The sequence below is a fragment of the Xenopus laevis genome, chromosome 1S (assembly GCF_017654675.1).
Source record: "Xenopus laevis strain J_2021 chromosome 1S, Xenopus_laevis_v10.1, whole genome shotgun sequence".
Taxonomy (NCBI): Eukaryota; Metazoa; Chordata; class Amphibia; order Anura; family Pipidae; genus Xenopus; species Xenopus laevis.
In genome coordinates this window covers 166,088,878-166,102,720 of record NC_054372.1, presented here as the reverse complement: position 1 = coordinate 166,102,720, position 13,843 = coordinate 166,088,878, and the positions used below count along the sequence as shown (strand labels likewise).

General features: G+C 37.4%; 1 pseudogene; it reads right to left on the bottom strand.

Moving 5' to 3' along the window:
- LOC108705294 overlaps nucleotides 1-13,843 on the bottom strand; it is a 225,650-nt pseudogene that overhangs the window by 143,471 nt on the left and 68,336 nt on the right.

Sequence of the window (13,843 nt, the reverse complement as noted above, 5' to 3'; positions counted from 1 at the left end):
ACAATTAGCTATTGATTTTCCTTGGTTATTATTTGTGTTTTTTGAGTTATTTATCTTTTTATTCAGCAGCTATCCAGTTTGCAATTTTAGCAATCTGGTTAATAGGGTCTAAATGACCCTAGCAACCATGCACTGATTTGAATGAGAGACTGGAATATAAATCAAAGAGGGCCAGAATAGAAAGGTGAGTAATAAAAACTAGCAATAACAGTACATTTGATTCTTTACAGAGCTTTTGCTTTTAGATTGTGTCAGTGACCCCCATTTGAAAACTGGAAAGAGTCAAAAGAAGATGGCAAATAATTAAAAAAAACTCCAGTTAAAAAGTTGCTTAGACTTACCCATTCTATAATATACAACAAGTTAACTTAAAGGGGAACCAACGATTTAAAGGCAAGTATTAGAATTGATACAATAGTTGCTAATATTCCACAGATGCTGCTGAGAAATGTATTAACTAATTGTATCAACTAAATGCGGCAAATTGTAACAGTTCAGAATCTGCAGCTGAATTACAGAGCTGCCAGACAAACACCAGAGACACAAACATTAAATTCTTTTTAGAACAATCTAAAAAAACTGAACTGAAAAAAGTGAAAAAGGTCAAAACTGTCAAATTCAACAAGGGAGTTATCCAAACTCAAGTCAAGTTTTTAAAAAAATTGCAATTCGATTTTCTAAATTTACCAGACACTGGCCCTTTAAGAATTCAAATTCGACCATTCGGCTCCTAAAACCTGCCGAATTGCTGTTTAAGTTAATGGGAGAGATCCAGGTATCAATTTGGAGTTGTATGCAGCCTTCCTGACATTCAAGTTTTTATTGGAGAAAAAACTTGAATCGAGCTTGATCGAATTTGATTTGAATACGATTCGTGTCTAAATGAGTCCAAGTTGGAATAATTCTATTTTATCAATACATTTTGACTAGTCGAATTTCAAATTTATGGGAGTTTATAAAAACTCAAAAAACTCAAATGAATTCAAAATTCGACCCTTGATAAATGTGCCTCCCTATGTTTTGGCATTAAGTCGTTAATGGAACAAAATATTTAGTTTTATTCTGTATATTTGTGATTGCTAATCTGTTACTGGGCTAACAATGAAATCACAATATTTATTGGAATTGGGATTTAGAGAGAGTTTAGCCAGAACCATATTTTCTTAAAATTATTCCCTGTGGCATCATGCTCTTTCCACATTATTGAAAATAATCATTAAGAATTAATAATTCACATTTGTAGTTAATTAGCTCATTAGGGGGCATTGGTGCTGTTTTTTTCTCTGCTGTATTTTGAACACAGTATTCCCTGCCTGGTTGAGATAACTGTTTAGGTTCAGCATATGGAGGAAAAAGACATACCCAGGGATAATTACAGGCACAAGATCCATCAATAATGCATGTACCAGATAAACATTTCATTGGCAATATAGCCATACATCTAGTCAGTAGGTTTAGATGGAAACTGCAAAATTAGCACCAACTGCGGCTTGTACAAGACATTGAATCTCTTCCTCTATAAAATGACCTTAATCTTGTTGAATGTTCACTTTTTGGACCAGTAATGACTTCAGCCAAATCTCCATGCCACTGACACTGAAGGATAAGCACCAGCTTAATTAAGACAACAATGACTTGTACGTTTGTTTGAGCACAAGAACAACAGTAACTTATTCAGTATAATTATTCTTTGAAGCCTGTTGGGAAATGTGCATGAAAAATGAAACTCAGAATTGGCCCAGAAATAGTTCATCTGTGAACCACAAAAAAAAAAACTTTTTTAAATGAATGATTTGTGGCTTCTATAGGATTCTAATTCTGAGTGTCAAAAAAGATAAAATAGGAACTTGGGGCCACACGAATGAGGATGGTGCAAGGCTTATAGCCACTTTTATTTGAGAAAGAGGCAAGAGCAAAAAAAAAAAAAGAGATAAACAAAAGGGTCCCATTTTGCTTCACCCAGTGTCAGACTTGGTGGGTTCCACTAGAGATAAGGGCCCATCCCTCAAACAATGCTGATGGTTTTTGACACTGAATATTGCTAGCAGCATTCTGGCCCTCAACTGAACTTAATTACCCTTCCAATGTGCCTGGCCTTTGGGGCCTAAGAGGACAGGGGCTTAGTGGCTTTTGTCCTGGTTTTTCCATTAACCAGTATTGTGAAATACCAAAATTCTGCTGCAAATTTCTCCAAATGCATTGGAGTTAATAATAATAATAATAATAATAATGCTATTTGAGTTTTTTTCTGGCATGCATTGCAAACCTCTAATACTGCTATTGGTGTTATTTCTCCCATTCCCATTTCCATTTTTCTCACATTAAAAAAAAAACTATTTTTTTTTTCAGATGAAACTAAATTTATTTCACAATGCAACTGTAGACAAACAAAAAATCCCCTGAAAAGAAGGCTGAGTTTTGAGAATTATTGTACATATGGTGGATTAAGCAGTGTAATATTGATGAGTGAGTCTGATTTACTTACTCTAAGGTCTATTTTTGCTTTTGGGCATTTCTGTATTTTTTGAAGAAGTCCCTCCGTTTCATAGTTTCCTTTGGATTTCTCTCCCTCCTTTCTCTCTTCTCTGCAGGTTCATCAGAACTGTCGGGAGAAGGCTGCTCTGCCGGGACCTTGCTCTTTTCCACTTCAATGTAGTTTTCATTGGGATTTAGCACAATAACTGCATAACCTTCCTGTTAGAAACAATGATGTATGGTAAATGATAAAACGATTCCAATAGGGAGGAAGCACACCAAACATATGATTTTGCCTTTTAGGACATTTATTCAGCAGTGTTGGCACAAGCTTTCGGGGTCAACCCCTTCCTCAGGTGCACCTGAGGAAGGGGTTGACCCCGAAAGCTTGTGCCAACACTGCTGAATAAATGTCCTAAAAGGCAAAATCATATGTTTGGTGTGCTTCCTCCCTATGGGAATCGTTGTATGAAAACCAGGCTTGGAAGTAGCTGGAGGAGTTGAATGCACCCTAAAGAAAAAAGGAAAAGTAAGTGGTGTGCCGAAGAATATGTATGCTGGTAAATGATAAAGTCTGGCTGTCAAACTATATTCAACATGGTTTCAAAGATTTGAAAATTATAAATAAATGTAAATGCTACTGAAACTGGTATCTGTTACAAAGATCCGAAGTGTTTGGAGTATTGACGGACCCTATTTTTTCGGGCTCTTTTCTTCATAAATAAGGTCCGTTTGGGAATTCAGAGTTGCTGAGAGTTGGATATTAGAAATACTGAGATAAATTCGGACCTTGATAAATAATCCCCTTAGTCTATTTTTTTCGGGGGTCACTGATATGCACAGCCATATAGAATTTTAATTAAAAGGCTTGACAGATGCAGATTAAGAAAGCTAATAATTAAAAAAACATGAAACAATTGAATAAGGTCAGTCTTAAACATAGGAAAACTTTATGACCTTCCCCTTTAAACGTAATATATCTATCTTCCTTCTATTAGAAAAGTGATATTTATTCCTTTTCCATTTTCCTGAATCAGATCAAGATGGACAGCTTACTTAGGACACACTTTTTTTTTACAGGTATATCGCTGGTTTATAGCAAAGCCAACATATGACAGTAAAAGGGGAACATACACTATTGTGAAATCTACAAACCTGTACTGGATGTTTACCTAATATGTTTTAATACATTTTCTTTTTCTTATAGTTGTTTATATATTTAGGGGCAGATTTATTAAAGGTCGAATGGTAAATTTGGATTTTCAATTTTTTTTTTGGTCAAAACTCACAAATTCGAATTTTAAATCACCAACTCGAATTTGAATTAGAATGTAAGATTTATCACACCTAGACCATGGAAACAGTTTTAATGGCAATATTCACCACCTAAAACCTGCCAAGTTAATTTACAAGTCAATAGCAGAGGTCAGATGAACCATTTGAAGATGTCAATTGCCTTAATGACATTTGAGGGGGTTTTTTCGGAGGAAAACTTGATTCAAATTAAATTTCAGTTCTATATAAATGTTTGGGTCGTTCCTATTTGATACAATATTAGGGGGCACATTTACTAAGCTCGAGTGAAGGATTAGAATGAAAAAACTTCGAATTTCGATATTATTTTTTGGGTACTTCAACCATCGAATAGGCTACTACGACCTTCGACTTGATTCGAACTTCGACTTGATTCAATTCGAACTAAAAATCGTTCGACTGTTCAACCATTCAATAGTCGAAGTACTGTCTCTTTAAAAAATACTTTAACTACATACTTCGGCATGTTAAATCTACCAAGGTTCAATGTTAGTCTATGGGGACCTTCCCCAGCACTTTTCTAAGTTTTTTCGTTCACATAGTAACATAGTAACATAGTAACATAGTAAGTAAGGTTGAAAAAAGACACATGTCCATCGAGTTCAACCTTTTTTTTTTTTTTTCATTAACTACCTATCTGCCAGTTGATCCAGAGGAAGGCAAAAAACCCATCTGAAGCCTCTCCAATTTGCCTTAGAGGGGGAAATTTCCTTCCTGACTCCAAAATGACAATCGGACTAGTCCCTGGATCAACTTGGACTATGAGCTATTTCCCATAACCCTGTATTCCCTTACTTGCTAAAAAGCCATCCAACCCCTTCTTAAAGCTATCTAATGTATCAGCCTGTACAACTGATTCAGGAAGAGAATTCCACATCTTCCCAGCTCTCACTGTAAAAAACCCCTTCCGAATATTTAGGTGGAACCTCTTTTCTTCTAATCGGAATGGGTGAACTTGTGTCAGCTGGAAGGACCTACTGGTAAATAAAGCATTAGAGAGATTATTATATGATCCCCTTATATATTTATACATAGTTATCATATCACCCCTTAAGCGCCTCTTCTCCAGCGTGAACATCTCCAATTTGGCCAGTCTTTCCTCATAGCTAAGATTTTCAATACCTTTTACCAGCTTAGTTGCCCTTCTCTGTACCCTCTCTAATACAATAATGTCCTGTTTGAGTGATGGAGACCAAAACTGTACGGCATATTCTAGATGGGGCCTTACAAGTGCTCTATACAGTGGAAGAATGACCCCCTCCTCCCTTGACTCTATGCCCCTTTTAATACAGCTCAAGACCTTATTTGCCCTTGATGCTGCTGACTGGCATTGCTTGCTACAGCCAAGTTTATCATCTACAAGGACTCCAAGGTCCTTTTCCATAATGGATTTGCCTAGTGCAGTCCCATTAAGGGTATAAGTGGCTTGGATATTTTTACATCCCAGGTGCATGACTTTACATTTATCAACATTGAATCTCATTTGCCACTTAGCTGCCCAGATTGCCAGTTTGTCAAGATCATGTTGCAAGGATGCCACATCCTGGATGGAATTAATTGGGCTGGATAATTTTGTGTCATCTGCAAACACTGATACATTACTTACAACACCCTCCCCTAAGTCATTAATGAACAAGTTAAATAAAAGTGGACCCAATACTGAGCCCTGGGGGACCCCACTAAGAACCTTTGATTCAAAGGATTTTATTCGACCGTTCGATCGAAGTATTTGCGCTAAAATCATTCGAATTCGATATTCGAATTCAAAGAATTTTACTTTGAGGGTCAAATTCAAGGGTTTATTAACCCTCGACATTCGACCCTTGATAAATCTGCCCCTAGATGTTCAAGTTTTTTCATTAATAACCTCCCATCTGAGTTATGAGTAAATTCAAATTTTTTAGAGTTAAAAAAATTCACATAACTTAGAAATCCAACCTTTGATAAATCTGCCCCGTAATGTTTTGTTTGTTCCTCAACCTAGATCTTTTCCTGGCTGAAAACTACACACATGCTGTGAGTCAACAACAGATTTCTCATGCTCTAACTGGCTGGGTCTTGAATGAGTCATCAACTTGCAAAGCAAATCTGACAAACAGAATAGTAAAGTGATTTCCTACAGAAAAAAATTGTTAGACTAAGGAAGCCACTAATAAGCCATTCATATGTAAAAGTAGAAGAAAACATAATATAACATATAATAAATTAAAAAGTTTGAAATAGAATTATCAAGCATTCCCTACAGTATAAGAACAGTTTTTCTTTAAGAAGAATTACACTATAAAGTTTGCTAGTAATTTCCCTACTGTCGTCAAGTAGTTACCAGGTCTGCTTTATTGTAGGAACCATGTTTACATTTTGACATTTTTTATGCACATCTTTGGAAAGACATACTAGATGGAAAAGCAATAACTGTTGGCCTTTATCCTGCTGTATAGCAAAGGACAGAACGGTTCTTCTGATTTGTTAATCACATCAGGAAAAAAGCAGTGGGAACAGCTTCTCAGTAGATTAGTAGTTTGTAACTATATCTATTCCTTATATTGATCCAGAGCAAAACAAGACAAAAACTGCAGTGCAACATGTGCAATTATAATTTATTTCCCTGTAACCTGTATTTTATGGACTGTGTTAACTCAGGTTCTGAAACATAAATGTTCATATAGCCTTATATCCTTATTTCATGTAATGGAAAGGCCAATTACCCTTAATAATGTTGACTAGCCCTTTGTTTTGCCAAAATCTCGGGAGATGATCTATATCTGTATAGAGAGTAAGTCACAGTCATATGATACAGCATGACATCCCAGAGCTTTCCTAGGTGAGGAACAAGCTACAGTTTCATAGTTTTATGCAAAGGTAATGGGCTATAGAGGAACAAGCTGGCCCGTGTATGATTGCTACAGATGGATATAAGCATAATAAGTACTAAGTGGTCAAATGTTGCATTTTATAAAAAGTTGCTTAGGTTCATGACCACAGACAAAACATACTTATAACATAAATTGCCATATACAGTATAATGTATATATATATATTGGCCAATCTAGTATTCAGTGAACACAGTCCTTCATAATTCCCCATCTCATGTCACTCTATTGGCAATTGGCACATTTATTATGGATAGAATATTATGAGGTTTCCTTAAACCCAGCCATAACAACTGATACATAGGCGCCAGCTATACAAGGACAGTCTCTGTTTTTTAATCTCTGATAATCAATGGGCAAGCCATGACACTACACCAATATCAACATAAAATTGGAAAAAGGTGCACCATTATGCATTCAACTGATCTGTATACTAAGGATAACAGATCACATGAAAATTCAGAGACATATTTACTCTTTTTGATTCTTTCCTAATGTATTTTGCAAAAAATATATGTTTTATCAGGGCCATCTTACTGTTAATGCCGGCTTGCTAAGAATGGGTTAATAGCAGCTTAAACCTCATTAGCAAGACTAATAAACAGAGGAGAGACTGGTACTCTGTGTGCACCTAGTTTCTATTAAGTGAGTAATAGAAAACAACAGCGTGTCAGTGAGCATGCCCATTGCCTCTGGCACCAATGAGAGAAACCAAAATAAAAAATATTTGCAGCTCCAGGGAAAACTTTAAAGGCCTGGATCTTCACTGCCATCTGGTTACCATGCTTCCATTGAGCTGTTGTTCTTGAGGATGGTTATCTTCCCTATTAATAGCCACAATCATAAGATTGGTTACAATGTTGCACAAGTGTCCCTAGTCAATATATCATACAGACAAGTGTCCAGAAGTCTTACCCAAACTGACACTTGCAAGTGTAATATCTACAATTTGAGATTATCTCTTATTTTATAAAATATTGCATCATTCCAGCAATACTACAAGGATATTCCCACTTTACATATGAATATTCAATTATTTAATACACTCAAACAGAATTCCAGTAAAAGGGCGCTTTAGGCAGATGTTAATCATTAAATACTAATCATTGGGGTGCAGCCACACTACAGTCACAAAAGGAGGTGAAAGTTAAAGCACTTTCTGATCGACACTTGCAATGTATTTTTTCACACTGAATTATAGTATTTTCATGTACAACCACAGCCACAGATGCACTGTCTGATCTTTTCAGTGTAGCTTTTCAATCAAATTAAGGCCCAGGACATTTAAGTGATTGTCCCTTCATATTTGGCCAGGAATGATCCTTATAGGGCAAAGGGATTTGCAACCAAAATTTATTAAAAATGCTTTAAATAAAACTAAGAAAAGTTCTCATCAATATATTACACTTAGAGGGTTCTTTAGTAAAGTCTGAATATCAAAAACTCGAAAAAGTAAATAAATAAAATCTGAATTTGTTTGTGAAGAAATTTTCGTGATTTATTATACACTAAGGGGCAAATTCACTAAAGCGCGAAGCGGCTAACGCTAGCACAAATTTGCCAGTGTGAAGTCATTTCGTTACTTCGCTGATTTACTAACGGTCGCTGGCGTAAATTCGCTAGCAAAGTGGACCTACTCTAGCAATACTGCGCACCCTTACGCCAGGCAAAGTTGCGCTATGGCGAAGGGACTTGTGCATTTTACTGAACGTTACCTCTTGCCTTCGCCACCTTAGACCAGGCGAAGTGCAATAGAGTAGATAGGGATTGCTTCAAAAAAAGTTGAAATTTTTTCCAAGTCCCAAAAAACTCTGAAAAAGATTGTACATTTTTTTGGGGGTACCCTCCTTCCCCTCTACATTTCCTAACATATGGCACCTAAACTATACTGTGGGCATATGTATGGGGCAAAATAACAACTCTATTTTATTTTATTAACCTTTCCCAGGCTTGTGTAGTGTAATGTATTTGCTGCTACATATACGTCCATTGTACTTTAACTTGGCGCCGTATGCAAATTAAGCATCGCTAGCGTAACTTCGCTTTGCTTGATGAATTAACTCTAGCGCAACTTTGCTACCTTTCACCTCCCTGAGCGTAACTTCGGATTTTAGTGAATTAGCAGCGCCCTGGTGAAACTTCGCCTGCCGAAGTGCAGCAAAGTGTGGTGATGCCTGCGCTAGCGCAACTCCGCAGGTTAGTGAATTTTCATGTATGAAAACAGTCATAGAAGTCAATGGGAGAAGTCCCGTAGATATCCTGATCTGCGCTAGGTTTTGTTCAAAAATTCAAAGATTTGTAGTTTTCTGGCAAACATCCAAAAAAATCAGATTTTAAGGGAGGAATATCCAAATTTTTTTTCCGAACTGGAATTTTTCGGCAAAATGGATTCATAAATAAGGGGAATTAACCTGTGTGGATTTGGTCTGAGTAAATTTTAGAAAATAATTAGATACATTTGGATTTTGATACATCTGATTTTAAGGGAGTAATATCCGAAAAATTTGTATTATTTAAATGTTCAAACTTTTTTTGATTTTTTTTCCGAACTGGAATTTTTCGGCAAAATGGATTCATAAATAAGGGGAATTAACCTGTGTTAAATTTTAGAAAAGAATTAGATACATTTGGATTTTGATAAATAACCTCCTTAGTCCCTTAAGCCTCATGTTTCACTAGGTCTTAGCACAAGGCACAAACAAAGCAGACAAAATACCCTTATAAATCTTCACACTTGGAAAATTTCTCTTGGAGCTATTGATTATGTAGAGGAAAATTACTGAACTCATTTGTCCATCTTTATGAGGACACAATGTCAATTTTTTGTACAAATGTGTTAAGAATAAGCCATTATTCTCGGTTTAAATTCTGTGTAGTTAAAATCAATGGCGGGCAGTTGCTTCTCAGTTGGATTTTTAACAGAGACAATTTCTCATTGTGAAACCAATGAGGCTATCGCCTCAGGCAGCAGCGCCCCACTAGGCAGGCCCGGACTGGTAATGTATCAATTCGGGCAAATGCCCGAGGGGCCGCTCTATTCTGTGTTGAAGTGGGCCACACTCTTCCTTATTAGATGCGGTGCTTACTTTAGAAAAAATGCCTGCCGTCTACTTTAGGTTTACGGCAAGCATTTTAGGACAGGGGGAGGGCTGAGCCACGAGGGCGGAGACTGGAAGAAGATCTGTGGGCAGCCTCTTCTGATTATATGCTAAGAGTGCACGCAGGAGCGTGCATTCTCCTGATGCCTGCCCTTGCAATTAGCCCAGCCCACCTCCTACCAGATTGATGACCTGCTTGTGTTTGAGCGAGCAGCGCTCTACTCTTCAAAGGTAAACATATTCATGTAGGAGCAGTGCAGCAGCGCTGACCTAAACTTCATTCTAATAGCATGAATCTTTTAATCAGCAATACATTATGATCCGTCTTGTGGCTTTGGTCTGCTGTACCATTTAACTTTAAACAGCACGGGACAGGTAAGAGTGTGCACGTCTCTCAATAAAAGAATGTGGGAGGATTGGCCTGCACTGAGCGCCTGTTCTCTGCTGCTCTGGAGAAGTGCACACTCTTATTGGAAGGCTGCTGTTTAAAGTTAACGTGGGTCACAAGAAGGATCGTAAATTCTCTAGGCATACTGGCTGCTGGAAAGGGGGGGGGCTTTAAGGACACAGGACAGATGGTATTGTTGGTTATGCTTGCTGCTGTTTATAATTAACTGTTTCAGGGGAGTAGAGACAGAAGACAATAGCATTGTTCCCTATTCTGCTGTTTTAAAATTAACTGTCACATTACAGGGTATTGAGGCAGGAAACTGTCCTATTGCTTGCTGTATATGTGGGTGTATATGGGAGGTAAATATCAGGGGATAGTGTAGGTAAGTGCAGCACAGAGTGTATATGGGGGATGGGAGGTATATATAAGGATATTAGAAGTCACTGAGGGGTTGTTCTGTGACCATATAAAGGCACAAGGCTGCAGGCTGAGTTATACAGGGAATTCTGAGTATCACTCATGTATTATAAGGGATAATGTACCCCCTACTGTAAATGATAAGGATATTAGAAGTCACTGAGGGGTTGTTCTGTGACCGTATAAAGGCACAAGGCTGCAGGCTGAGTTAAACAGGGAACTCTGAGTATTACTCATGTATTATAAGGGATAATGTACCCCCGACTGTAAATGATAAGGATATTATATATATATATGTGTGTGTGTATAGGTAAAAGACTAGCACGCATTTGTGGGCTGCTTTGATTTTTTTTGCCAGGGCTGCTTTTTACTCCCAGTCCGGCCCTGCCACTAGGTACCAGGGGCAGCAAAAATGCGCTCTAGCACAGAGAGCACAATTAGGCTCTTTGCGCTAGCGTACTGGCCCTCTCTGCCGCCCTCGTGGACCCCCCTGGACCCCCTCAGGCGCAAAAAGGTAAGCGCACGGGGGAGGCGGAAACTGCTGCTGCCTCAGGCAGCGGAGGGGCCAGGATCGCCCCTGCGTTGACAGTAACTTAAATTTGAACTTTGCAAAAAAAATTGTGACGTAATTCAGTCGCAGAGTGTGCGCATAAATATTCGCAATTTGCGAATTTTTGACATATTTAAAAAGCTCTTATGACACATTAAAAATAAGCACCAACGTTCTTGTTCTAGAGAATTTATTAAATGTGAACTCTTTCACCCATTGACATATACACTAATAAAAATCCCATAGGAATGAATAGAAAGTGGGTGTGTTTTCTGTGGTGAGCTCTAAACTCAATTTTTTTTTTGAGAGAAGGGGGAATTACTGCGCAGAAAAAAACAATCGGAAACATACAGAATAACACTGTGTACTCTGGGGATATGTTATAGAAATTTTAAATACATTATCGGGGGAATGTAATAAAAGAGCAAAACAATTTGCACCAATAAGAATAAAAATCCACATCTCGTAATGTAATATTGTCCCTTAAACTGGTTTTGAATTGCGAACTTTAATTGTGCACTCTTAAAAAGTGCTTGAAGGTGTCGTAATCTTTTGGAGCAAACATAACGACTTTTTCAGTAAGAAGTTTTATTACATTGACTGCGCATTGGCGCAAACTATAAAATTCACAAACGGTCTTCCACTGTCGGAAGTGGTCGCTAAACAGTTTCCATGTTTGCAAAAGCTATATAATTATATATATAATTCGTGCAAAGCAAAATTTGTACACGCAAAGTAATAACTTTTCACATTACAAATAGTTTTTCCGTTACCAACTTTTATTACATTCCCTCGTATGAATACTGCGGGGTCCGTTTACTAAAGCGCGGTAAAAATATTCGCACAAATTATAGACAAAATTGTCACCTGTGGTAAATATAAATTTGCGAATTTTCTTGCGCAAAAATATGTTTTCGCCAGTTATCGCATTCGCTGAAAATAATGCGACGTACACATTTACACCTGGTTTACTAAACACCGAAATGTGCAAAAGACTAAATTTACGCAAAATATTCGCAACATTTTACCGCCACCTATGTAGTAGCGTAAAAGTATTTTTTCGTCAGAAAATTCTCAAGGGGCAGGAAATATCCCAGAATACTTTTTTTTACCCATCATTCTTTGCTGACAGGAGAGAGATCTGTAGCTATTGCTGACAGGATGTTTTGGCTTCTGCTTCTGTCTGTTGCAACAGCAGCAGTTTCAGCTCAGAGGTGTATTATTGGCAGCGGCATCACAGTCCAAGAATTCGTCAGCCTCTACACTTGTTTTGGTTTCATTGTGATTGGCTACATTAAACTGTGCATTTCTATGAAGCAAAGAGATTGACTGGTATGATTTCTTGTTCATATGATTCTATTGGCAGAAGGGTTTATATGATGCAGACATGTTTGATTGGTGTCACTCTGGTGATGTTGTTGGATGGTATAATTATCAGTCAATAAAGTTTATGAGTTTTCAAGATGCATTTCTGGCCATAAATGACACAGTAAAAATTGCCTTAATAACCATCCATAAAACAAGACTATTTTATAGCATAAATATTCGCAAAAACTATATTTGTCGCCAGAAAATTCGCAACTCGCTAAAATTATCGCTAAAGTAAGCTGGTTTGTTAACGTAGTTACTGCAAGTGATCGCAATGACTTCTGAGCGCATCGCTGTTTAGTAAACTTAGTCGCTGCGAATATTCAGAAGCATCTGAAAAGAATGACTATAAGCTAAGCTCTGTATTTGAGGACTTTTCTAAAGACATGACTTGGGCTGAAAATGAAAGAAAATGCCAGTGGCCTGTGTTTTGTGTACATTTTGGCAACTGTCTGTTCACAGTATTTCCAAGCTGAGCTATACCTCCTTGAATTCCACTACTGCAAGAATTCTTCATTAGCTGCCAATCCCACATTATCCTGACAAATTCCCATCTTCAAACACTCCACAGAAAGAAATGATCATGCTAAGCAAAGAAAATATGCCACAAAACGGTTTTAAAGGACCACCTGTTGTCTATTATTTTTGCATAGCACTTACTCATAAATCATAACACAAAGTAATTAATCAAGCTGTCAAATAGGGGGTCAAGGGTTATGTCATAATGTCAGGGGGTTAGGCCTGGGCTGATAGAGGTCAGGGTCACACTGCATTCCTCATTATCAAGTTTGGATGAGAGACCGGCTCAAGCAAACAAAAGTGAAAGCAGATGGAGAAGTGAGTGGATTGAAAGAAGAGGGGGGGGGGAAATGAATACGAAAAATTTCACAGACAAAAAGAAAAGCGAACAACGTGTCAGCTGCCTTCAAAGAAAAGAGAGAATAGAAGGAGAATATATTGACACGGACTCAAAAGACATCACATACGACAGGGAAAAGATGGTTCTTGCTATGCAAATAACTAGAGACAGGAGAATTTGCTCCATTAATTTGCTGAGGAAAAGTAATACTAGAAATTGCTGTAATTTGCACAGTTTTAAAAAAGCATGAAGCTCTCGAAAAAAGCAAGACTAGAGAGCACATAAAATACAACAGAATGTAGGGTGTATGGAGTTTTCCATGCTTAAATGGATCAAAAATACATTTAAAGAATTATATGGGGGGTTTAAGAGAATGAAATGAATGCAGTCTGCGCAACTGTATGTACGTGTATATAATTCACTGTATATTACTAGGTTATTTGCTATGTTCTATATCTTGGAATGGCTGCATTCAGAAAGCAGGGATCATTGAATTTTCAC